General features: G+C 34.0%; 1 protein-coding gene and 1 non-coding gene across 2 annotated transcripts in view; both read left to right on the forward strand.

The window, feature by feature from the left end:
• Positions 1-25,563, forward strand: part of LOC132668827 (uncharacterized) — a 130,209-nt gene that overhangs the window by 28,170 nt on the left and 76,476 nt on the right. The window contains exon 9 of the mRNA XM_081795816.1: positions 838-890. The gene's annotated coding sequence lies outside the window, so the exon portion shown is untranslated. The remainder of the gene's footprint in view (positions 1-837; positions 891-25,563) is intronic.
• Positions 328-394, forward strand: LOC132670666 (small nucleolar RNA SNORD109A). The gene has a single exon (XR_009606883.1). It is a non-coding gene; the product is annotated as a small nucleolar RNA SNORD109A (small nucleolar RNA).

The raw sequence follows: 25,563 nt of genomic DNA on the forward strand, positions 1-25,563 counted from the left end.
AAATTCAACTGTGCTAAATACTGATTTTTTATATTTATCTGAAATATTCATAATATAGATGCTTCTACTTATATTTATACTATAATCATATTATTTTTGGTACCTCATTTGCTCCTTAAAATTTTAACTGATAAAAGGGTTTTATATATCTCCAATATATCTTATCTAATTTATTAGAACAAAGGTAGCATTTTAATGCTATATATATGAATCATATTATTAAGATACTAAATAAAATGTCTACTACATGTTTACTGTTCTTTAATCAAACCTACACAAAATCAGCCTGGTTATGGAAATGATTATTTGTTGGGAGGGTGCCTGCCTAGATCAATGATGAGCACAATTGTCTGAGGATCCTGAGGGATTGATTCCAGATGTCAATCTGAGGTCCAGATGAATTGCCCTTTACTAGAACAAAAAAGACTTTCAAGGCCTGGCTCTCTTTGGTGACCTCTCAGTGCCAACACAATACCACTGTTAGCATGATTTATATTTTTCTAAGAAAAGAGCATTTGTGTCCTATTTTATAAGGCACTATGCACATTTAGATATGATCAGTAATCCAAGACTTGCTCCATTTTCTCACTTTGAACACACAGTTGTAGAGAGATACTTGTATATAGAAAATATGTTCTTAAGTAACAAATGAGAGAATAAAAATGAATGAATAAGGAGAGAAGCAATAGTGGTGGGTACTGAAATTCCCATTTGGACTAAAAGAAGAAAAAATGTATGCCTATATTCAATAATGACAATGGAACCAATTTTAGTTTTTTGTTAATTTTGCTGTTGAATATTTTTTGATACCTTGTTTTTGCTTTTCTTTCTGTCAAGTTTTGCTGAGATAGGATTGGAATCAGGTTTTCCACTTCAAGGAATAGAGGTGAGTAACAACAAAGATCCTTTGAAGTTCATATGTCATATTCTGTGTGCCAGGTCCTGAGGTCTCTGTGTTCATCTTTTAAGAAGCTTATTTATGGATATTTTTATAATGTGTCATTTTCCTCATTGAGACTCTTATCAGGGTTATCTACATTATTGTATCGTTATAATTTGTTTTTTCATTGTAATTATTTTCTACTTTGATGGAAACATGGAGAATTTAAGAGAATTTTTTTGGCAGTTTCAGATTAGATAAAAAATTGTTAGTGAAATCCAAACATTATCAGATTTTCTGTATTTGTTTAATTATTGAAATTTCAGAAGAGAGACTCCATGATTCACAAAGCTTTTGTGGTCACACTGCATTACATTTCTGCTTCTACCTTAATTTTTGAGGATTGACTTGAATTGTTTCTCAGTTTTACAACATGAGAAGCCATATGTGAAATTTTGTTAGATTTCTTTAAGACCGTAAAATTTTTATATGATAAAATTCTCAATAATTATTTTGAAACACAAAATGGTTCAATTTGCAATACTATTCTGTACTTAAAAAGATATGATGTTAAAAGCATCAAATGGAGAGATATGGAAATATCATATCATTATGATTTCTTACTAAAACTTGAAATATGCATCCTTAAGAAAAATGGTTTCTATATTTCCTGGCATGCCTTGTTGAGGATTTTGTGTTACTTGGGACCTAGTGGTTAATGCTTTAAGAATAGGCAATTTTTTCTTAACAAAGTTCTGTCACAACTCCTATCAAGTACTACTTATTTTTGTATTAATTTATTATGGATTTTTTATTTATGTTTATTCTCTAGAACAATAGGAGGTAATTCTAAAGGACTCAGTCATAGATCAAAGAGGGAATTATCTCTGCCAGGTATTGAAATGACTCTAGAACCTCAATCATTAACAAACCTTTGAGCAGGCATACAGATATCAGGACCAATAGGACATGTTTTTATTTAAAAAACGTATTCTCGCAAGCCCCTACTTGTCTATTTGTTACCATTAGTAGATTCACAGGTTCATGGAATTGGTGCTACTATCTCAATCCAAACAGTATAATAGCATATTGATGCATAATATCTATGCAGTAAATTGTCCATATTAGTATGCTATAATAGTACAGAACTCAGACATACAAGAAAAATACAACACAATAGAATCTTCCCTATGACCAGATCCAGCCTCATAGCCCCAAATGCAATTCTTCTAAAAATGTATTTCACTTTTTTTATTTTTTTGTTATTTTTTTGTTTATAAAATATGATTATATAATTTTTCTCTCTTTGTGACTGCATCATTTGCTCAAGATTCTTACTAGTTAGATGAACATTTTATTTGAAACATCAAATTCATTACTGTAAATTTTTTAGTAATATCTTCTTATTTTGTATTTCTTACAGATATTCATATCTGTGTTATCATTCTTGATTAATCTTGCTAGGAGGATTTCAATCATATTAATTATTTCAAATTATTTTTTTTTGCTATTTTTTCCTTTTATAAGCATGCTTTTTATTTTGCTTATTTCTGCTCTCAACCTCTTTATTTTTTCCTTATACTCTTCTGGATTATTATTTATCTTTATCTAGATTCTTGTAAAATAGAATTGATTGATTTTTTAGCCTTCCCCAATTCTAATATATTTTTTTCACTCTAAATTTCCCTGTAAGCACTTTCCAGTTTCATGAGCACAAGTTTAGCATTTACATCCTCACTATTACTCATATAAATATATTTTCTAGTTTCTATGTTGATTTATTTTTGAATTATGGATTATTTATAAAGGCATTGGTTAATTTCCAAGAAGTTAGGCTTTTTCTTTTGACTTTTATTACTCATTCCTAACCTAATTTCATATGATAAAAAACATACTTTGACGTTATTACTTTAGAATAATTTTTTATCTCTGTCATGGCCCCGGGTATGGCATAATTTAATAAATATTACAGTTATAATTACACTAGCATGTAATTATATAATTGTGGATGCAGTGTTCTCTACATGCCAGGTAGTTCTATTTTGAAATTATCTTATATATATCTCTTGAATATTTACTAATCTATGATCTGAAAATGAGTTACTCATGGAAAGTCATATGGGAGATAGTCATGGAAATAAGATAACTGGGTGGTTTCTGCAATGTTTGGAATATTTGTGATTTTTCTGTCTTGATTAATTGGTTTGGATGGTGCAAATTTTTATCTGTACAATTTTCATATATGCACTTTTCTACACATATATTATATTTTAATAGAAAGTTTAAAATATCTCAGGGGCACCTGGGTGGCTCAAGTAGGTTAAGCGTCCAACTCTTGATTTTTGGCTCAGAGCATTATCTCACGGTTTGTGGGATCAAGTCCTGCATTAGGCTCTGTGCTAACAGTGCAGAAAATACTTGGTATTCTCTTCCTCTCTCTCTCTCTCTCTCCCTGCCCCTTCCTGCTCTCTCTCTCTCTCAAAATGAATAAATATTTAAAAATGACATTTTTAAATTTTTTAAACTTCATTTAAAAATGAAAATAAAATGAAACAAAATAAAATGAAATATCTCATCAAATTAACCCAAATATTAGCTAACACATTTCTTAGGAATATCGTCTAATATTTATAAATGTGTTACTTGGTACCTAAAGATTGATGTCTTCAGGATAGGTTGAGTGTTCTCTTTTAAACACATATATTTTCATCTATTTTTCCTCTTCGCTTCCCCCATGGTCTTCTAAACAGAGTGGGTGGGAGGCAAACCACAAGAGACTATTAAATACAAAAAACAAACTAAAGGTGGATGGAGGGGTGGGAGAGAGGGAAATTGGGTGATGGGCATTGAGGAGGGCACTTGTTGGGATGAGCACTGGGTGTTGTATGTAAGCCAATTTGACAATAAATTATATTTATAAAAAGCCACATACATTTTCAGTTAATTGTAACATTACACTGACAGTCATACCAAGATAGACTTTCATTACTAATCACTTAAATATTATTATTAATTGCAAAGCAAAATTAGTATTCTAAGATTTAGATGTTCTGAAAAAGCCATTGAATAAATTACAGCTTTAATAAAATTTTTATTTATAATAACCTACATTCTGATAATATATGCAAGGATGACAATGGAGGACAAAATTTATTACACTGATAAAAAAGTGTTCCCATAAAAAATAATCAGGATAGCTTCCTGATTATAGTAGGAATTTTTAAGATTCTGGCATTCTATTTGTTTCTTTCCAGATAAATTTGAGCAGATTTATGTTTGTTGTATGGATTTTTCTTTTCATGTGTTTGTCTTTAGTGCTGGCAATTCATAATTGAGAGTGAAAGAATAAGAAAATAAATATAAAGGTATAGTTATGGTACCTGAATTAGGTGGTAAATTAATCACACAGGATATAGAGAATTTTAATCTAGCATGATGTTTACTTAGCTTTATAGAAGTCTGTAATATGCAGAATGGACTAATGTCATCTCATTGAGAGATCTAATAGTTACTCATGCACAGTTTTATTTTGCACTAACCACCCTATAAATATTTTATGACTTAATTCATATAGAAGCCTAGGGGTGTGTGTGTGTGTGTGTGTGTGTGCCTAATACGGAGAAACAAAAATATCTAGCTGTCAGTGCACTTTGTATATATACAGATAGAGTAATGTTGAGTCATATTTACATATCAAACATGCCTTATTCAACTCTGGAGTGAGGCTACAGGTAATGCATTCCAAGTGGGGTTAGCAGGTTAAAGTCTCTTTGCACATAACATTTCATAATTATTTTCTGTCAGTATTTTCTAAATAGACTGTGAAAATAAATCCAAGGTCTTTTCTCCAGGCCAGCCTAAGTATGTGGTGAACGCATTACTTACTGTCTTATTTATAAAAAATTGTAATCACATTGAGAGATTATAACAAAGTTGGCATTATGGAATAGATACTGAAGTGTTAGTAATCATGCTGTTGGTTTGGCTTAAGATGACTTAAGAAAAAATTGGAAAAACACATAGAGAAAGTGTTGATATGACTCCTTTGTCTAGAGAGTTTAGCTGTGCGTGTATGTGTGTGTGTGTGTGTGTGTGTGTGTGTGTAATAGAAATAATGTCGCTAAATAGAAAAATTTTAGGTTTTAGTATTAACAGAGACAAAAAAATTAAAGAAGGAACTGTAAGTGCAGATCAGGTAAAAATATGAAGTTATATCTAGGGATTAAATCAGTAGATGAGAACTTAGTAGTAATATTATTGTTCTAATGTGGGAAAATGTTGCTTAGGATAGAGAAGGGAGACAAAGTTTCTGAAATCAAGTTTATATAAAGTGTTGTTTTGGTGTGGATTAATTCTTGCTTGAATAACCTAAGTGGTAAATTTTGAAAATCAATTTTTGCAACCTTATTTACTCTGTTATAATGTGTGTGTGTGTGTGTGTGTGTGTGTGTGTGTGTGAACATTGCCATATCCCTAGCTAAACCATCACCATACAGAAGTGGATATGAAGAAGCTTGTGAAATTACCATACTGTCAGCTTCAATAAACTAAAGCCAAAATGTTCACTGTCTTAATACAGTATAAATAACAACCCTGTAAGAAAGTAACTCAGTTATGAAGGAAGCATGGGAAGATGACAAAGTAGAAAGACCTTAAACTCACGTCATTCCATGATTACAACTAGATATCACTCACATCTGAGTAAAATAAACTAGAGAGTTATCCAAAGACTAGCAGAACAAACTCCACAACTAAAGGTGTGGAAAAAGGCACATCAGAGAAGTTAGAAAAGGTAGAAGTTAGAAGGGTAGAAAGGGCAGAAAAGAGTTGCCCACAGAAAGGAGGGAGCCACAATAGCAGACAAGAAAAAGCACCGGGGATCCCACATGGGGAAAACAAATCCCCATAATGTCTGGATTTGAAAACCAGAGGGGCTGAATTCCATGAGTTTGTATAGCCAATAGGACTTTGAGCCTGTAACTTTAAAAGTCAGCCAACTCAGCACTGGGTAAACTGGTAAGGCCATTGATAGCTTGGTCTCTTATCTATCTCTATCTATTAAAAAGACAATAACTCAAAGGGAAACAACATAGAAGTGACAGCTTGCATAAAGTGAGGGAGGTCTGTTTATATTGATTTCAAAATGTGCTGGGGGACTTCTCTAGAAACAAAGGAGCTGGTGGCTGCCTTTTCCTCCCCCACCCCCCCCCCAACATAAACATAGAGACACCTGCAGGATATAGCACTGCACAGACAATTGTTACATAATCTGCTAGCAGTGCACCCCACCCACAAGTTCTCCCAAGAACTCATCCACTCCAAGCCTATTTGCCTCACCCTTTAGCTCAGCATGCATTTTATTAAGACCACACACACCCTGCCTAGTCACTGACTCTCTGTGCCATGGCCAAGCAGCTGACATGCTTCTGGGGATCTGTTCAAGGACTATAGACTCAGTGCAAAATTTTCTAACACTAACACCACACCCCTGAGCCCTTCTGGTGTGACACCACCTCAGAGCTGGCTTCCCTGGTTCTCACTAACATTAAAGACAGTAAGAAAAACCCACAACAGGCAAGAAGTCAGTATAGATGTCTGAAATGAAAGGAAAAGTGACTCAGACACGGTATCAAGATGCAAGCAACATACATGGGAGCCTGAGCTAAAGTGCCAGGTTCTAGTGAAGGGAAGACACTGCACTGCAGAGCACTACATGACCTTTTCTTCACAAAGCCACTACTTTCAAGAGTAGAAGACATAACAGACTTTCCTGACACAGAAAAACAAACACAGAGAGGTAGACAAAATGAGGAGAGAGAGGAATATGTGCCAAATGGAAGAACACGAGAAAAATCACAGCAAGAGATCTAACTGAAGGAGAAACAAGTAATATGTCTGATACATAATTTAAAGTAACAATCATAAAGATACCCACTGGATTTCAGAAAAGGATGGAGGATATCAGTGAGAATTTGACAAACAGATAAAAATAACATCAGAGATAAAGAACTCAATAAATGAAATAAAAAATACGACAGATGAATAAAGAATAGGCTACAGGAAGCAGAGGACAGTATCAGTGACCTGGAAGAGAGAATAGTAGAAAGCAATCAAGATGAATAGGTGAGAGACAAACAAATACTGCACAATGAGAATAGACCTAAAGAACTCATTGACTTCATCACGTGTAATAAAATTCACATTATAGGGACTCCAGGAGAAGAGAGAGAAAGGAGGGCACAAAATATATTTGAAGAAATAATGGCTGAAAATTTCCTGAATTGGGGGAGGGGAACAGATCCAGATTCAACACACATAAAGGTTCCCCAACAAATTCAACCCTAGGAGGTTCACACCAAGACACATAGTAATTAGAATGGCAAAATATAATGATTCTGAAAGAATATTAAAAGTTGTAAAAGAAAAGAAGACAATTACATACAAAGGAAACCCCATAAGTATATCAGATGATTTTTCAACAAAAACTTTGCAGGCCCAAAGGAAATAGCATTATGCATTCAAAGTGTTGAAAGGGAAAAATCTATAGCCAAGAATACTTTTCCAGCAGGGCTATCATTCAGAATATAAGGAAAGCTGAATAGTTTCTTAGAAAACAAACGTTAAAATAATTCATGACCACTAAACCAGCCCAACAAAAAAGATTAAAAACCTCTGAGTGGGAAACAAAAATCATAAGTAAGAGTAAGAAAAATAGAAAGTACAAAAGCAAAAAAAATATTAAGTATACTTATAAAAATCACTCAATACAAGCACAAAATAAAAGGATATAAAATATGATGCCAAATATCTGAAATGTGGATGGAGAGGAATAAATTAGTACAAAATTAAGCAGACATGAGTTTAATATAGGCTGCTATATGCAGAAAATGTTAGATATAAACAGAACGATAGCTGCAAATCAAAAAACAATAATAGGAAAAAGAATAAATAGTTGGAAATCCAAGTATAATGCTAAAGACACACAGCAAACCATAAAAGAGAAAATGAAGAAAGGATAAGAGAAAAACTACAAAACAACCAGAAAATAAGTAACAACATGGCAATAAGTGCATATTTATCAATAATTACTTTCAATGTAAATGAACCAAATACTAAAATCAAAAGACACAGGATAATAGAGTGAACATGAAAACAAGACCCATCTATATTCTGCCTACAAAATATTCATTTTAGGCCTAAAGACACCCACAGATAGAAAGTTAGGAAATGGAGAAACATTGATCATGCAAATGGATGTCAAAGGAAAGCCAAAGTAGCAAACATATGTCACACAAAATAGGCTTTAAAACAAAGTCTGTAACAAGAAACTAAGAAGGGCACTATGTAATATTAAAGGAGAGAATCCAACCAGAAGATGTAACAATTGTAAATATCTATGCACCCAAAATAGGAGCAGTTAATACATAAACAATCAATAATAAACTAAAGGAAATAATATATAATAATATAATAATAGTAGGGGAAATTAACACGCACATTTACATCAATGGACAGATAACCTGAACAGAAAATAAGGAGCAATATCTTTGAATTACAAACTGGACCAGATGGATTTAACAGATATATTTAGAACATTTCATTCTAAAACAGAAAAATACACATTCTTTTCAAGTTCACATGGAACATTCTCTAGAATAGATCACACAGTAGCCCACAAAACTAGCCTCAACAAATGCAAGTTCAAAGTCATACCATGTGTCTTTTCTGACCACAACACTATGAAACTAGAAACCAACTACAGGAAAAAATCTGTAAAGACTACAAACACATTTAGGTTAAATAACATACTAATAAATGATGAATGGGTAAACGAAGAAATCAAGAAATAAATTAAAAATGCATGGAAAACAAGTGGTCCAGTTTCATTCCTCTGCATGTCGCTGTCCAGTTTTCCCAGCACCACTTGCTGAAGAGACTGTCTTTATTCCATTGGATATTCTTTCCTGCTTTGTCAAAGATTAGTTGGCCATACATTTGTGGGTCCATTTCTGGGTTCTCTATTCTGTTCCATTGATCTGAGTGTCTGTTCTTGTGCCAGTACCATACTGTCTTGATGATTACAGGTTTGTAGTATAGCTTAAAGTTTGGGGTTGTGATGCCTCCTGCTTTGGTTTTCTTTTTCACTCATATGAGGACTTTAAGAGACAAAACAGATGAACATAAGGGAAGGGAAATAAAAATAATATAAAAACAGGGAGGGGGACAAAACAGAAGAGACTCATAAATATGGAGAACAAACTGAGGGTTACTGGAGGGGTTGTGGGAGAGGAAAGGGGCTAAATGGGTAAGGGGCACTGAGCAATCTACTCCTGAAATCATTGTTGCACTATATGCTAACTAATTTAGATATAAATTTTTTTTTTAGAAAATTTAAAAAAATACATGGAAACAAATGAAAATGAAAACAAAACAGTCCATAACTTTTGGAATGTAGCAAAAGCAGTTCTAAGAGGGAAGTGTGTAACCACATTGGCCTAACTCAAGAAGCAAAAAGAAGTTCAGAAAATAACCTAAACTTACACCTAAGAAGGGTAGGAAAAGAAAAACAACACCCAAAGCCAGCAGAAGGAAAGAAATAATATTAGGGTAGAAATAAATTGTATAGAAACTAAAAACACAATACAGCAGATCAAGGAAACTAATAACTAATTCTTTGAAAAGATGAAAAACATGATAAATTCATCAAGGAGAAAGAGAAAGAATTCAAATAAACAATATCAAAAATAAAAGAGGAAAAAATAAGAACCACTACAACAGAAATGCAAACCATGGTAAGACAATATTATGAAAAACTATGCCAACAAATTTGACAACCGGGAAGAAATGAATAAATTCCTAGAAACATATAACCTACCAAAACTGAAGCAGAAAGGAATAGAAATTTGAACAGGCTGGTTACCATCAAGGAGATTGAATCGGTAATTTTAAAAAAATCTCAACAAACAAAAGCCCAGGACCAGATGGCTTCACAGGGAAATTCCACAAAACATTTAAAGAAGAGCTAATACCTATTATTCTCAAACTCCCAAAAAATAAAAGGAGAAGGAAAACTTCCAAATTCATTCTCTAAGGTGAGTATCACTCTATACCAAAGTCAGATAGACATCATAAAAAAAAAGATAACAACAGACCAATAACTGATGAACTTTGATGCAAAACCAACAAACAAAATCCAACAATACATTTAAAAAAAACATTCATCATGATCAAGTGGGGTTTATCCCTGGGCTGCAAGGGTGGTTCAAAATTCTCAAATCAATCAATGTGATACATTACATCAATAAGAGAAAGTATAAAAACATATGATTATCTTAATATATTCAGGAAAAGCATTTGAAAAAATACAACCATCAACAAAGTAAGTTTAGAGGGAACATACCTCAACATAATAAAAGCCACATACAAAAAAAAACCCCACAGCAAATATTACCCTCAATGGGGAAAAACTGAGAGTGTTCCCTGTAAGGTCAGGGACAAGACGAGCATGTTCACTCTCATCACCTTAATTCAACATAGTACTGGAATTCCTATTCACAGAAACTAGACAACAAAAGGAAATAAAGCACATTCAAAGTGGTAAGGAAAAAGTAAAAAATTTACTATTTGCAGATAACATAATACTCTATACAGAAAATGCTAAAGATTCCACCAAAAATATTAGAACTACTAAATGAATTCAATAAAGTCACAGGTTAAAAAAATCAATGTGCATAAATTTGCTGCATTCCTATACACCAATAATGAAGCAGCATAAATAGAAAACAAGGAATCAACCCCATTCACAATTGCACTAAAAACCATAAGATACCTAGGAGTAAACATAGCCCAAGAGATAAAAGATCTGTACTCTGAAAATGATACAACACTAATGAAAGAGGCTGATGAGGATACAAAAAAATGGAAAAATGTTCCATTGTCATGGACTGGAAGAACAAACGTTGTTAAAATGTCTATAATACAAAAGCAATCTACACCTTTGGTGTAATACCTATCAAACAAACATCAGCAGTTTTCACAGAGCTAGAACAAACAATCCTAAAATTTGCATAGAACCACAAAAGACCCAAAATAGCCAAAGAAACCTTGAAAAAGAAAAGCAAAGCTGAAGACATCACAATTCCAGCCTTCACGTTATATTACAAAGCTGTAGTAATCAAGACAGTATGGTACTGATACAAAAACAGATACATAGATCAATTGAACAGAACACCCAGAAATGGGCCCACAAGTATATAGTCAAATAATCTTTTGAAAAGCAGGAACGAATATCCAACGGAAAAAAGACAGTGTCTTCACTGTCTTTTGAAGTGAGTGCTGGGAAGACTGGACAGCAACATTAAGAAGAATGAAATTGGACCACTTTCGTACACCATAGACAAAAATAAAGTCAAAATAGACAAAAGACCTAAATGTGATACAGGGAACCATCACAATCTTAGAAGATAAAACAGCAACCTCTTTGATTCAGGCTGCAGCAACTTTTTACTTGACGTGTCTCTGGAGGCAAGGGAAATAAAAGCAAAAATGAACTATTGTGACCTCATCAAGATAAAATGCTTCTGGGGGCACCTGGGTGGCTCAGTCGGTTGAATGTCTGACTTCAGCTTAGGTCATGATCTCCCAGTTCGTGGGTTCAGGCCCCACATCAGGCTCTGTGCTGACAGCTTGGAGACTAGAGCCTGCTTCAGATTCTGTCTCCCCCTCTCTCTCTGCCCCTCCCCCACTCGTGCTCTCTCTCTCTCTCTCTCTCTCTCTCTTGAAAATAAATAAATGTTAAAAATATTTTTAAAAGAAGATAAAATGCTTCTGCACAGCATGGGAAACAATCAATGAAACTATAAGGCAACTGACAGAATGGGAGAAGGCATTTGCAAATTACATATCTATAAAGGGTTAGTATCCAAAATCTATAAAGAACTTACCAAAGTCAACAAGCCCCGCCAAATACAAAACAAAACAAATAATCCAGTGAAGAAATAGGCAAAAGACATGAATAGACATTTTTCCAAAGAAGACATCCAGATGGCTAACAGACACATGAAAAGATGCTAAACGTCACTCATCATCAGGGAAATGCAAATCAAAACTGCAATGAGATACCACCTCACACCTGTCAGAATGGCTAAAATTATCAACTTAGGAAACAAGAGATGTTGGCAAAGATGTGGAGAAAGGAGCACCCTCTTACACTGTAGGTGTGAATACAAACTGGTGCAGCCACTCTGGAAAACAGCATGGATGTTTAAAAAGTTAAAAATAGAACTACCTTAGGATCCAGTAATTGCACTACTAAGTACTTAACCAAACAATATAAATATACTGATTTGAAGGGGCACATGCTCCCCGATGTTTATAGCATCATTGTTATAGCATCCATAATTTGAATATATATATATATATATATATATATATATATATATATACACAATAGAATATATAAAAAAGAAAAATGAAATATTGCCATTTGCAGTGATGTGGATGGATCTAAAAAGTATAATGTTAAGCAAAATAAACCAGAGAAAGACAAATACAGTATGATTTGACTCATATGTGGAAGTTAAGAAACAAAACAAAGAAAGGGAAAAGGTAAGAGACAGAGAGAGAGAGACAAGAAACAGTCCCTCAATTATAAGTAAAAATCTGATGTTTACCAGTGGGGAAGATTATAAATGGGGGGATGGTTAAATAGGTGATGAAGGTTAAGGAGTTCACTTGCAATGAGCACAGGGTGATGTATGGAAGTGCTGAATCACTATATTGTATACCTGAAACCAACATAACAGTGTATGTTAACTAATTGGAACTAAAATGAAAACTTTAAAAATTATAAGGAAAAAATACATTTACAATACTATACTGTAAAAAAAAAGTCCATGTATAAGTGGGCCTGCACAGTTACAACCCATGTTGTTCAAATGCCAACTGTACTATATAAATTTACTTATATATTAAATCTTAAAAAGTCAAATTCATAAAATCAGAGAGTGGAATGGTAGTTTTCAGGGGCTAAGGGGTGAGGAAAGTGAGCAGATTTTGGTCACAGGGTAATAACTTCAGTTTTAAGATTAATAGATTCTGAGAATCTAATGTAAAGCATAATGACTGTAGTTAATACTGTATTGTATACTCAAAATTTGCAAACAGATGTCTTAAATATTCTCACCATAGTAAAAAAAAAAGGTAACTATATGAGGTGATGGATGTATTAATTAACTTGATTGTGGTAATCATTTCACAGTGCATACTTCTATGAAATCATTGTGTTTTAAACCTTAGATATGTAAAACTTTTATTTGTCAATTTTACCTCCATAAACTCTTAAAAAATAGATCAATTAGACAAGATTAATTAAGAAATAAAAAACTTAACACCTAACAGGCATCTGTAGAAATACAGATACAACAATAATAGAATATACATACTGCCCAAATGCCATGGAGCATTCTCCAGAAAGATTATTTGTTCTGCCATAAAATCCACATCACTATATTTAAAAGAATTGAAATCAAAAAAAAAAAAAAAAAAGAATTGAAATCATTCAATTCATAATCTGTGACCACTAAGATATTGTATCATAAATGGATAACAGAAAGAAATTTGGGGAATTCATAATGAGGTGGAAATTAAACAATACACTCCTAAAAACCTTACAAGTCAAAAATGAACTACTGGGACTTCATCAAAATAAAAAGCTTCTGCACAGTGAAGGAAACAATAAGCAAAACTAAAAGGCAACTGACAGAATGGGAGAAGATATTTGCAAATGACATATCAGATAAAGGGTTAGTATCCAAAATCTATAAAGAACTTATCAAACTCAACATTCAAAAAAAAACAAATAATCCAGTGAAGAAATGGGCAAAAGACATGAATAGACACAATGCAAATCAAAACCACAATGAGATATCACCTGACACCTGGCAGAGTGGCTAACATTAACAACTCAGGCAACAAGAGATGTTGGCAAGGATGCAGAAAAAGAAGATCTCTTTTGCATTGTTGGTGGGAATGCAAACTGGTGAAGCCACTCTGGAAAACAGGTTGGAGGTTCCTCAAAAAACTAAAAATAGAACTACCCTACGGCCCAGAAATTGCACTACTAGGTATTTATCCACGGGATACAAGTGTGCAGTTTCGAAGGGACACATGCACCCCCATGTTTATAGCAGCACTATCAACAATAGCCAAAGTATGGAAAGAGCCAAAATGTTCATTAATGGATGAATGAATGAAGAAGATGTGTTTTATATATATATATATATATATATATATATATATATATATACACACATATATATATATACACACACATATATACACAATGGAGTATTACTCGGCAATCAAAAAGAATGAAATCTTGCCATTTGCAACTACGTGGATGGAACTGGAGGGTATTTTGCTAAGTGAAATTAGTCAGTAAGAGAAAGACAAAAATCCTATGACTTCACTCATATGAGGACTTTAAGAGACAAAACAGATGAACATAAGGGAAGGGAAACAAAAATAATATAAAAAAAGGGATGGGAACAAAACAGAAGAGACTCATAAATATGGAGAACAAACAGGGTTATTGGAGGGGTTGTGGGAGGGGGGATGGGCTAAATGGGTAAGAGGCACTAAGGAATCTACTCCTGAAATCATTGTTGCACTATATGCTAACTAATTTGGATTTAAATTAAAAACAAAAAACAAAAACAAAACCTATCTATATATACTGCCTGCAAGGGACTCATTTTAGACCTAAAGACACCTGTGTATGGAGAGTGAGGGGATGCAGAAACATTGCTCATGCATGCAAATGGATGTTAAAAGAAAGCCAGAGTAGCAATAGTTATATTGGAAAAATAGACTTCAAAACAAAGATTGTAACAAGGAACAAAGAAGGACACTGTATATAATAAAGGAGACAATACATCAAGAAAATACAACAATTGCAAATATTTATGCACCCAACGTGAGAGTACCCAAATACATATAACAGTTAATAACAAACATAAAGTAACTAATTGATAGTAATACAATGATAGTAGGGGACTTTAATGCTACACTTACATCAGTGAACAGAACATCCAAATAGAAAATCAACAAGGGTGAGCCTGGGTGGCTCAGTCAGCTAAGCTTTCCACTCTTGGTTTCAGCTCAAGTCATTATCTCATGGTTCATTAGTTCGACCCCACTGGGGCATGACAGGGCAGAGCATGCTTGGGATTCTCTCTCTCTCCCTCCTCTCTCTCCCTCTCTCTCTATGGGCCTCCCCCACTTGTGTGCTCTCTCTCTCTCTCTCTCTCTCTCTCTTTCAAAATAAATAAATAAACTTAAAAAAAAAGAAAATCAACAAGAAAACTACTTTGAATGACACATTGTACCAGGTGAATTTAACAGATTTGTTCAGAATATTCCATCCAAAAAACCCAGCAGAATACATATTCTTTTCAAGTGTACATGGAACATTCTACAGAATAGAGAACATGTTAGCCTACAAAACAAGCCTCAATAGACCTGAAACCATAAAAATTCTAGCATATTCTACAGGCATAACAACTTATGATATAAGCCATAAAAACTTTTTTTTCTAGATAAGTCTCCTGAGGCAAGGAAACAAAATCAAAAATAAACTATTGGGACTTCATCAAGATTAAAAGCTCTGCACAGCAAAATAAACAAAAAACTACAAGGCACCTACATAATGGGAGACGATATTTGTAAATAACATATCTGATAAAGGTTTCATCTCCACAATATATAAAAAACTTATAAAACTCAACACCCAAAAAACAAATAATTCAGTTTAAAAATAGGCAGAATGCATGAATAGACATTTTTCCAAAGAATACACCCAGATGACTAACAGATACATGAAAAGATGTTTAACAACACTCATCATCAGGGAAATGCAAATCAAAACTACACCTCACACCTGTCAGAATGGCTAAAATTAATAACACAAGAAACAACAGGTGTTGGTGAGGATGTGGAGAAAAAGGAATACTCCTGCACTGTTGGTAGAATGCAAACTGGTGCAGCCTCTAGAACAAAGTATAGATTTCCCCCAAAAAACTTAAAAATATAACTACCTGATTACCCATCTATCACACTACTGGGTATTTACCTGAAGAATACAAAAACACTAATTCAAAGTGATACATGCACCCCTACATTTATTGGAGGATTATTTGCAATAGCCAAGATATGGAAGGAGCCCAAGTGTCCATTATTTGATGAATGTATAAAGAGGATGTGGTATATATATAAAGTGGAATATATAAAAAATAAGAATGAGATCTTGCCATTTGTGATGACATTGATGGACCTAGAGAACATTATGCTAAGTGAAATAAGTCACTCAGAGAAGGACAAATAGCATATAGTTTCACTCATATGTGGAATTAAGAAAAAAACAAAGAGAAACAAAGCAAACAAGCAAAGAGAAAAATAAGAGAGTTAATCAAGAAGTAGACTCTTAATCATAGAGAACAAACCAAACAAAACAAATTGATGGTTTTCAGAGGGGAGGTGAGTGGACAGATGGGTGAAATAGGTGATGGGGATTAAGGAGTGCACTTGTGATGAGCACGTGATGTATGGAAATGTTCAATCACTACAAGTGTACACCTGAAACTAATATAATACCCTTTGTTAACTAAATGGAATTAAAATAAAAACTTAAAAGAAAGTAATCTTTGGGTAAATTCTCTGTCTTCCAACCCATCATGGTGATTGCCCTGAGCTCCCAGTGTCAGCATTGTTGATCATTCAGTCATTTGGGAGGTCTTTCTCTTTTCTTGAAGAAAACTTCATATTCACAACTGGATAGTTCTATTGACCCATCCTGTCAAACCCCAGAAATCTAACAGCTTTCCTTGATTTTGCCCCATCCCTATTCCCTTTAATTCAACCTGGCAGTTTTTCTTCTGATACAATTCCATCTCTATTCTTGGCTTCTGCTAAGATGGCTGGTTAAGTCAATGAGTTATACCTGTAATCTCTTTATGCAGCTGTTTTCCAGCCACACTTTGGTATTCTTTCCAGAGCAAGCTTTCTTGTATTTCACAATATGGATAAGTTAAGAATTTTCCAAATATTCAAGTTATGGTTCTTTTTCCCTTAACAATTTCTTCAACTTATTATTCTGCTCTCACATTTTACTATAAGCAACAAAGATAAACCAGGATGTGCTTTCAATACTTTGCTTAGATATCCCCTTAAATATCTATGACCATCACTACAATTTCAACTTTCCACAAGACACTACAATGCAATTTGGCCAAATTATTTCCCACGTTATAACAGAGAACACCTTGGAGCGCCTGGGTGGCTCAGTCAGTTGAGTTTCCAACTTCGGCTCAGGTCATGATATCCCGGTTTGTGGGTTTGAGCCCTGCGTCAGGCTCTGTGCTGACAGCTCAGAGCCTGGAGCCTGCTTCCGATTCTGTGTCTTCCTCTCTCTCTCTGCCCCTAACCCACTCGCATTCTGTCTCTGTCTCTCTCAAAAATAAATAAACGTTAAAAAAAAATAACAGATAACACCTTTCTTCCTATTTTGAAATGTTATTGAATAATATGTTCTTCATTTTTATTTGAGATCTCAGTATAATCACCTTTAGTGTCCATATTCCTACCAACAGTCTTTTCAAGACAATCTAGGTTTTTTTTTTCTATCATGCACCTCAAAGCTCTTCCAGCTTCTATGCACAATCCAGTTCCAAAGTAACTTCTACATTTTTAGGTACTTGTTATAATAGCACCTCATTTAATTGCACCAAAATTTGTATTATTTTGATAGAGCTGCAATAACAAAATACCAGAAACTGAATACCTTAACACAAATTTATTTTCTTACAGTTATGGAGGCTAGAAGTCCATGAACAAGATATTGGCAGGTTTAGTTCCTCCCATTATTATTATTACTATTATTATTATTAGTTTTTATTCAAATTCCTGCTAGTGAACATACAGTGTTATATTAGTTTCAGGTGTACAATTTAGTGATTCAGCAATTCCATACAACACCTGGTGTTCATCACAATAAGTGTCCTCCTTAATACCCATCACCTATTTAACCCATTCCCCCCCCCCCACTTGCCTCTCCTCTAATAACCATCAGTTTGTTCTCTATAGTTAAAATTCTCTTGCTTTGCCTCTATTTCCCTATGCTCATTTGGTTTCTTAAATTCCACATATGATTCAAATCATATGATATTTGTCTTTCTCTGACTGACTTATTTCACTTAGCATAATACTGTCTATCTCCATTCACGTCATTGTAAATGGCAAGATTTATGGCTGAGTAATATTCCATTGTACATATATACCACCTCTTCTTTGTTCATTCAATAGTCTGTGGACACTTGGGCTCTTTCCATAGTTTGGCTATTGTAGATAATGCTGCTATAAATATCACGGTGCATGTATCCCTTTGAATTACTTCTCATATTCTTTAGGTAAATACCTAGCAGTGCAATTACTGAATCATAGGGTAGTTCTATTTTTAACTTGTTGAGGAACCTCCATACTGCTTCCAGAATGGATGTGCCAGTTTGCATTCCCACCAACAGTATAAGGGAGTACCCCTTTCTCCACATCCTTGTCAACACCTGTTGTTTCCTGAGCTGTTAATTTTAGCTTTTCTGACTGCTGTGAAGTGATATCTCATTATAGTTTTGATTTGCATTTCCCTGATGATGAGCGATGTTGAGCATCTTTTCATGTATCTGTTAGCCATTTGTATATTTTCTTTGGAAAATGTCTATTCATGTCGTCCGTACATTTTTAAATTTGATTATTTGTTTTTTGGGTGTTAAGTTCTTTATATATTTTGAGAACTAACTCTTTACCAGAAATTTCACCTGAAATATCTTCTCCCATTCCACAGGTTGTCTTTTAGTTTTGTTGAGTATTTCCTTCACTGTGCAGAAGATTTTTATTTTGAGGAAGTCCCAATAGTTTATTTTTGTTTTAGTTTCCCTTACCTCAGGAGACATATCTTGTAAAAATTTGCTACGGCTGATGTCGAAGAGGTTACTGCCTGTCTTCTCCACTAGGATATTTATAGTTTCAGGTCTCACATTTAGGTCTTTCATCCACTTTGAGTTAATTTTTGGGTAAGGTAAAAGAAAGTGGTTCAGTTTCATTCTTTTGCACGTTGCTGTCCAGTTTGCCCAACAGCATTTGCTGAAAAGACTGTCTTTTTTTCCACTGGATACTCCTTCCTGCTTCATCAAAGATTAATTGACCATAAAGTTGTGGGTTTATTTCTGGCTTTTCTATTCTGCTCCATTGACCTATGTGTCTGTTTTCGTGCCAGTACCATACTGTCTTTATCACTGCAGCTGTGTAATATGACTTGAAGTTCAGAATTGTGATGCCTCCAGCTTTGCTTTTCTTTTTTAAGATTGCTTTGGTTATTTGGAGTCTTCTGTGGTCTCATACAATTTTAGGATTGTTTGTTCTACTTCTGTGAAAACCACTATTGGAATTTTGATAGGGATTGCATTAAATGTGTTGGTTGCTTTGGATAGTATAGACACTTTAACAATATTTGTTCTTCCAATCCATAAGCACAGAAAGTCTTTCCGTTTCTTTGTATCATCTCAATTTCTTTCATCACTGTTTTATAGTTTTCAGGGTACAGGTCTTTCACCACTTTGGTTAGGTTTATTCCCAAGTATCTTACATTTTTTGCCATTGTATATGAGGTTGATTCCTTAGTTTTTCTTTCAGCTGTTTTATTATAGGTGTATAGAAATGCAACAGATCTCTGTACATTTATTTTGTATACTGTGACTTTCCTGAATTCATGTATCAGTTCTAGCAATATAATACGATGTCACCTGCAAATAGTGAAATCCACAGTTAATGCCATCCTCAGTGGGGAAAAACTGAGTGCTTTTCTTCTATGGTCAGGAACAAGACAGCGATGTCCACTCTTATCACTGTTATTTAACATAATATTGGAAGTTCTAGCCACAGCAGACAACAAAAAGTAATAAAAGGCATTCAGGTCAGCAAGGAAGTGGCTTGGTTTCTTTTGAGAAATCTCCCCTTGGCTTGCAGATGGTCACCTTCTTACCGTGGTCTCACATGGCTATTTCTCTGCGTGTGCACATCCCTGGTGTTTTTTATATGTCCAAATTTCCTCTTCTTACATGGATACAAGTCATATTGGATCAGGGGCCATCCATATTACTTCATTTAACTCTAATTGCATATTTGAAAGCTATATGCAAATAAAGTCACATTCTGAGGAACTGGGGCTTAGAGCTTCAACATATTTTGGGAAAATTCAGTCCATAACAGCACTAAAAGTCTGGCATAATGTTATAATGATATATAGGCAAATGAAATTTCACGACACTCTTTCTCCCAAAAGCAGTTATTTCATCTTCAACAAGACTTCTCCTGAGTGTTCTGTTTTCTACTGAAATCCAGATTTCCACTCAAGTTGATTATGACCATTTTTAATTTAAAAACTTTATTTTTAAATCATAAAAACTAAATGGAGGGGCATCTGGCTCAGTCAGTTGAGTTTCCAACTTTGGCTCAGGTCATGATATCCTGGTTTGTGGGTTTGAGCCCTGCGTCGGGCTCTGTGCTGACAGCTCAGAGCCTGGAGCCTGTTTTGGATTCTGTGTCTCTTTCTCTCTCTGCCCCTCCCCTGTTCGTGCTCTGTCTCTGTGTCTCTCAAAAATAAATAAATATTTAAAAAAATTTTTAAAAAACTAAATGGAAAGTAGAGGCATTTCCCATATATCCCCTGTTTCCATACATGCACAACCTTCCCTACTATCAACATCCTTTACCAGAGTAGTACATTTCTTAAAATGAACCTACATTGACATCATTACCACTCAAAGTCCATTGTTTATATTCACCCTTGGTTTGTATATCTTATTGGTTTTGACAAATGTACAATGACAAATATATCCCATTGTATATTACATAAAACTTTCACTTCCCTAAAAATTCTCCATGCCCTGCCTATTCATTCCTATGTCCCCACCTAACCCCTGACAACTACCAATCTTTTTACTAACTCCATAGTTTTGCCTTTTCCAAAATATCATATGGTTTGAATTGATAATCCTCTGACCATGCATTTAACTTTTTCACATTTGTTTCTTTCACTTAGTGATATGTATTTAATTTTCCTACAGGTCTATTCATGGTTTTATGATTCCTTTTATTAGTCATAAATAATATTGCATTTTCTAGAGGCACCACTGCTTATTAATTCACCTACTAAAGGACATATTAATTGCTTCATAATGTGCAATTATGAATAAGCTTCTATAAAACCATTCATGTGGACATAAGTTTTCAAATCATCTGATTAAATATCAAGGAGTACAATACCTGAATTGTATGGTAGGAGCATGTTTAGTATTATAAGAAGCTGCCAAACTGTCTCCCAAGGTGGCTGTTCATTTTTCATTCCCACTAGCAATGAATGAGAGTCCTATTGTTCCACATTCTCACCAATATCAATAGCTAATTTGATATTGCCAGTGATCTAGATTTTGGCTGCTCAAATAGGTGTGTAGTGGTAATTCATTTATGGTTTAATTTGCAATTCCCTGATAACATATGATCTTTTCATATGCTTATTTTTCATTTGTATATATGTTTTGTGAGATGTCTGTTAAGGTCTTTGACCTATTTTTTTAAACTGAGTTGTTCATTTTCTTTTCTTGATTTTTAAGTGTTTGTATGTTTTGGATAACAGTCCTTTACTAGAGGTGGTTTTTGAAATGCTATTTCCCAGCCTGTGGATCGTGTCCTCCCTCTTTTGACATTGTCCTTTTTAAAGGAGAAGTTTTTAATTTTAATGAAGCCCATCAATGGTCTCTTTCATCAATTGTATACTTGGTGTTGTTTCAAAAGTCTTTGCCATATTTTCTCCTATATTATCCGGAAGGAATTTTACAGCTTTGAATTTCACACTTAGATCTTTAACTCGAGGATTAATTTTTATGAAAGGTGTAAGGTCTGTGTATAGATTCATTTTTTTGCATATGGATGTCCATGTCCAGTTGTTCCAGAATTATTTGTTGCAGATACTATCTTTGCTGTATTATATTGCTTTTTCTCTTTTATCAAATATCAGTTGTCTGTATTTATTTGGGTTTATCTCTGGGCTCCCTATTCTGTCCCATGGCTCTATTCCTTTATTCTTTCACTGATACCTTGATTATTGTAGCTTTGTAGTCTTTTTTTAAAGTTTATTTATTCATTTTGAGGGAAGGGGGGAACCAGAGAGAGACAGGGAGAGACAATCCCCAGCAGGCTCCATGCTGCCAGCACAAAGCCCGATATGGGGTTTGATCTCACAACCCATGAGATCATGACCTGAGTTGAAATCAAGAGTTGGATGCTTAACCTACTGAGCCACCCAGGCACCCTGTAGTAAGTCTTGATACAGTTAATATGAAACCTTCTATGGTATTCTTCTCCTTCAATACTGACTTTGCTATTCTGGGTCTTTTGCCTCTACATAAAAACTGTATGTAGTTATATCCACAAAATAACTGGCTGGTATTTGGACCGGATTACATTGAATCTATAGATCAAGTTGGGAAGAACTGACATCTTGACAATCTTGAATCTTCCTATCAATGAACATAAAATATCTCTCCATTTATTTAATTCCTTTTTCAATATTTTAGAATTTCACAGTTTTCTTCATACAGAACTTTTACATATTTTATTAGAATTATATCTAGATATTTAATTTTAAGAGGATACTCTTGTAAATGCTGATGTGTTTTTAATTAAATATTTCATATGTTCATTGCTGGTATGCTGGGAAATAATTGACTTTTGTATATTAATTTTGTGTCCTTCAATTTTCCTGTAATTTAGTATTTTTTTTATCAATTCTTTCATATTATTTACATAGAAAATCATGTTACCTATGAACAAAGACAGTTTCATTTCTTCCTTAACAATATGTATACCTTTTATTTACTTTTCTGGTTTTGTTGCATTACATAGTATATCTTGTATACATCCTTTCCTTGTACCCAGTCTTACTGGGAAACCAGGTTTCTCACCATTAAGTATGATGCTTGCTGTAGATTTTTTGTATTCTTTATCAAGTTGAGAAAGTTCTCCACTAGCCATAGTTTGTTGAGTTTTTAGCATGAATAAATATTGGATATTGTCATATGTTTTTTTCTTCTGCATTTATTGATATGATCATGAATTTTTTTCTTTTTTTTTTGACTTGATGAATTACATTTGCTAATTTTTAAATATTGAACTAGCCTTGCATATGTGGAATAAATTCCTCTAGGCTGTGATATGCAATTATTTTTAAACATTTTTAATTCAATTTGCTAGTATGTTGTTGAGGATTTTTTTCATTTATATTTATGAGAGATTTGGGGTTTTAGTTTTATTCTCTTTGTAATAACTTTGTCTGGTGTTAGCGTTAAGATGAGCCTAGCCTTTTAGAATGAATCAGGAAGTATTAAGTATTTTCTCTATTTCTATCTTCTTAAGATGATAGAGAACTGATATAATTTCTTTCTTAAATGTCTGGTAGAATTCACCAGTAAACCCATCTGGTTCTGGTGCTTTCTTTTTTGGAAAGTTATTATCTATTGATTCAATTTCTTTAATAAATAGATCTATATCTATTAATTATTAAAGATTAAAGAGGCATATTCTGTCTTTCATAGAATTAGTTAATTATATCTAAGTTTTCATATGTGTAGATATAGAGATGTTCATATCTTTATTATCCTTTGAATGCCCATGGGATCTGTGGTGATGCCTTCCCTTTCATTTCTGATGTTAGTAAATTGTGTCCTCTCTTTTGTTAGTTTGCCTGAAGATTTTCAAGGTTATTGATATTTTTAATGAAAGAGCACTGTATTCCAGTTTTATTGAAAAACAATTGATATTTGTCACTGCATAAGTTTAAGGTGCACAGCATATGGTTTAGTTTACATATGTTTTGAAATAAGTATTGCAGTAGTCAAACAACCGGTTTTTGATTTTGTTGATTTTTTAATTGATTTTCTTTTTCCAATTTTATTGATTTCTGCTTTAGTTATTACTACTTTATTTCTGCTGACTTTGTACTTAATTTGGTCTTCTTTTTCTATTTTTTCTTTTTTTAATGTTTATTTATTTTTGAGAAGCAGTCGGGTAGAGGCAGAGAGAGAGAGAGAGACACAGAATCTGAAACAGGCTCCAGGCTCTGAGCTGTCAGCACAGAGCCTGACATGGGGCTCGAACTCAGGAGCCATGAGATCATGAAGAGCTGAAATCTAACACTCAACCAACTGGGCCACTCAAGTGCTCCCATCTTTTTCTACTTTTCTGAAGTGGAATCTTTGATTACTGATTTTAGATCTTTCTTCTTATGTGATATATGCATTCAAGACTCTAAACTTCTCTCTAAGCAAATCTTTCACTGTGTTTCACAAGTTTTGATATGTTGTATTTTTATTTTCATTTAGTTTAAAATATTTTGAAATATTTAAAAAATTTCTTCTTTGAGCTATGTGTTGCTTGTATGTTGTTAAATCCATGTATTTTTTTCAGCTATCTTTCTGTAATTGATTTCAAGTTAAATCCATTGTAATCTCACAGCAGATGCTGTATTATTTCTACTTATAAAAATTTATTAAGTTGGGACTCTTGGGTGGATCAGTCAGTTAAGCCTCAGACTCTGGTTCAGTTCATGATCTCACAGTTTGTGAGTCTGAGCCCCACATTGGGCTGTCTGCTGTCAATGCAGAGCTCGCTTCAGATCCTCTCCCCCCCGCCCGCCCCTCCCCTGCTCTCTCTCTCTCTCTCTCTCTCTCAAAAATAAAAAATAAAAGCTTTTCAAATAAAAATAATAAAATTTTATTAAGTTGTGTTTTATGGCCCAGAATATGGTCTATCTTGATGAGTGTTTTATGTGACTTGAGAAGACTCTGTCATTTTCTGTTGTTGGATGAAGCAGTCTATGTCAAAAATACCCAGTTAGTTGATGGTTCTGTTGAGGTCCATTAGATGCTTTCTGACTTTCTGCCTACTGGATCTGTCTTTTTCCATTACATGAATGTAAAATCTACTATGATAGTAGATTCATGTGTTTTTAATTGCAATTCTGATCATTTTTGCCTAACATATTAGTGTCCTCTAACTTTAGGTACATACACATTAAGACTTGTTATGTCTTTAGGATGCCTGGATGGCTCAGTCAGTTAAGGTCTGAGTTTGGCTCAGGTCATGATCTTGCAGTTCGTGAGTTCAAGCCCCACATCAGACTCTGTGCTGACAGCTCAGGGCCTGGAGGCTGCTTCGGATTCTGTGTCTCCCTCTCTCTCTCTCTGCCCCTCCCCTGCTCACACTTTCTCTCTCTCTCTCTCTCTTAAAAATAAATAAACATTTAAAAAATAGTTGTTATGTCTTCTAGCAATATTGACATATTTATCATTCTGTAAAGCCATTCTTTATCTCTGATCATTTTTCTTGATCTAAAATCTGATTTGATGAAATTAACATAAGCACACCTTTGTTTTGATTAGTGTTGGTTTGGTACATCCTTCTCTATTTTGTTTGTTTGCTTGTTTGTTTATAAGTAGGCTTCATGCACAGCATGGAGCCAAATGCAAGGCTTGAACTCACAACCCCAAGATCAAGACATGAGCTAAGATCAAGAGTCA

Source organism: Panthera onca, chromosome B3 (assembly GCF_046562875.1).
Source record: "Panthera onca isolate mPanOnc1 chromosome B3, mPanOnc1 haplotype 2, whole genome shotgun sequence".
Classification (NCBI taxonomy): Eukaryota; Metazoa; Chordata; class Mammalia; order Carnivora; family Felidae; genus Panthera; species Panthera onca.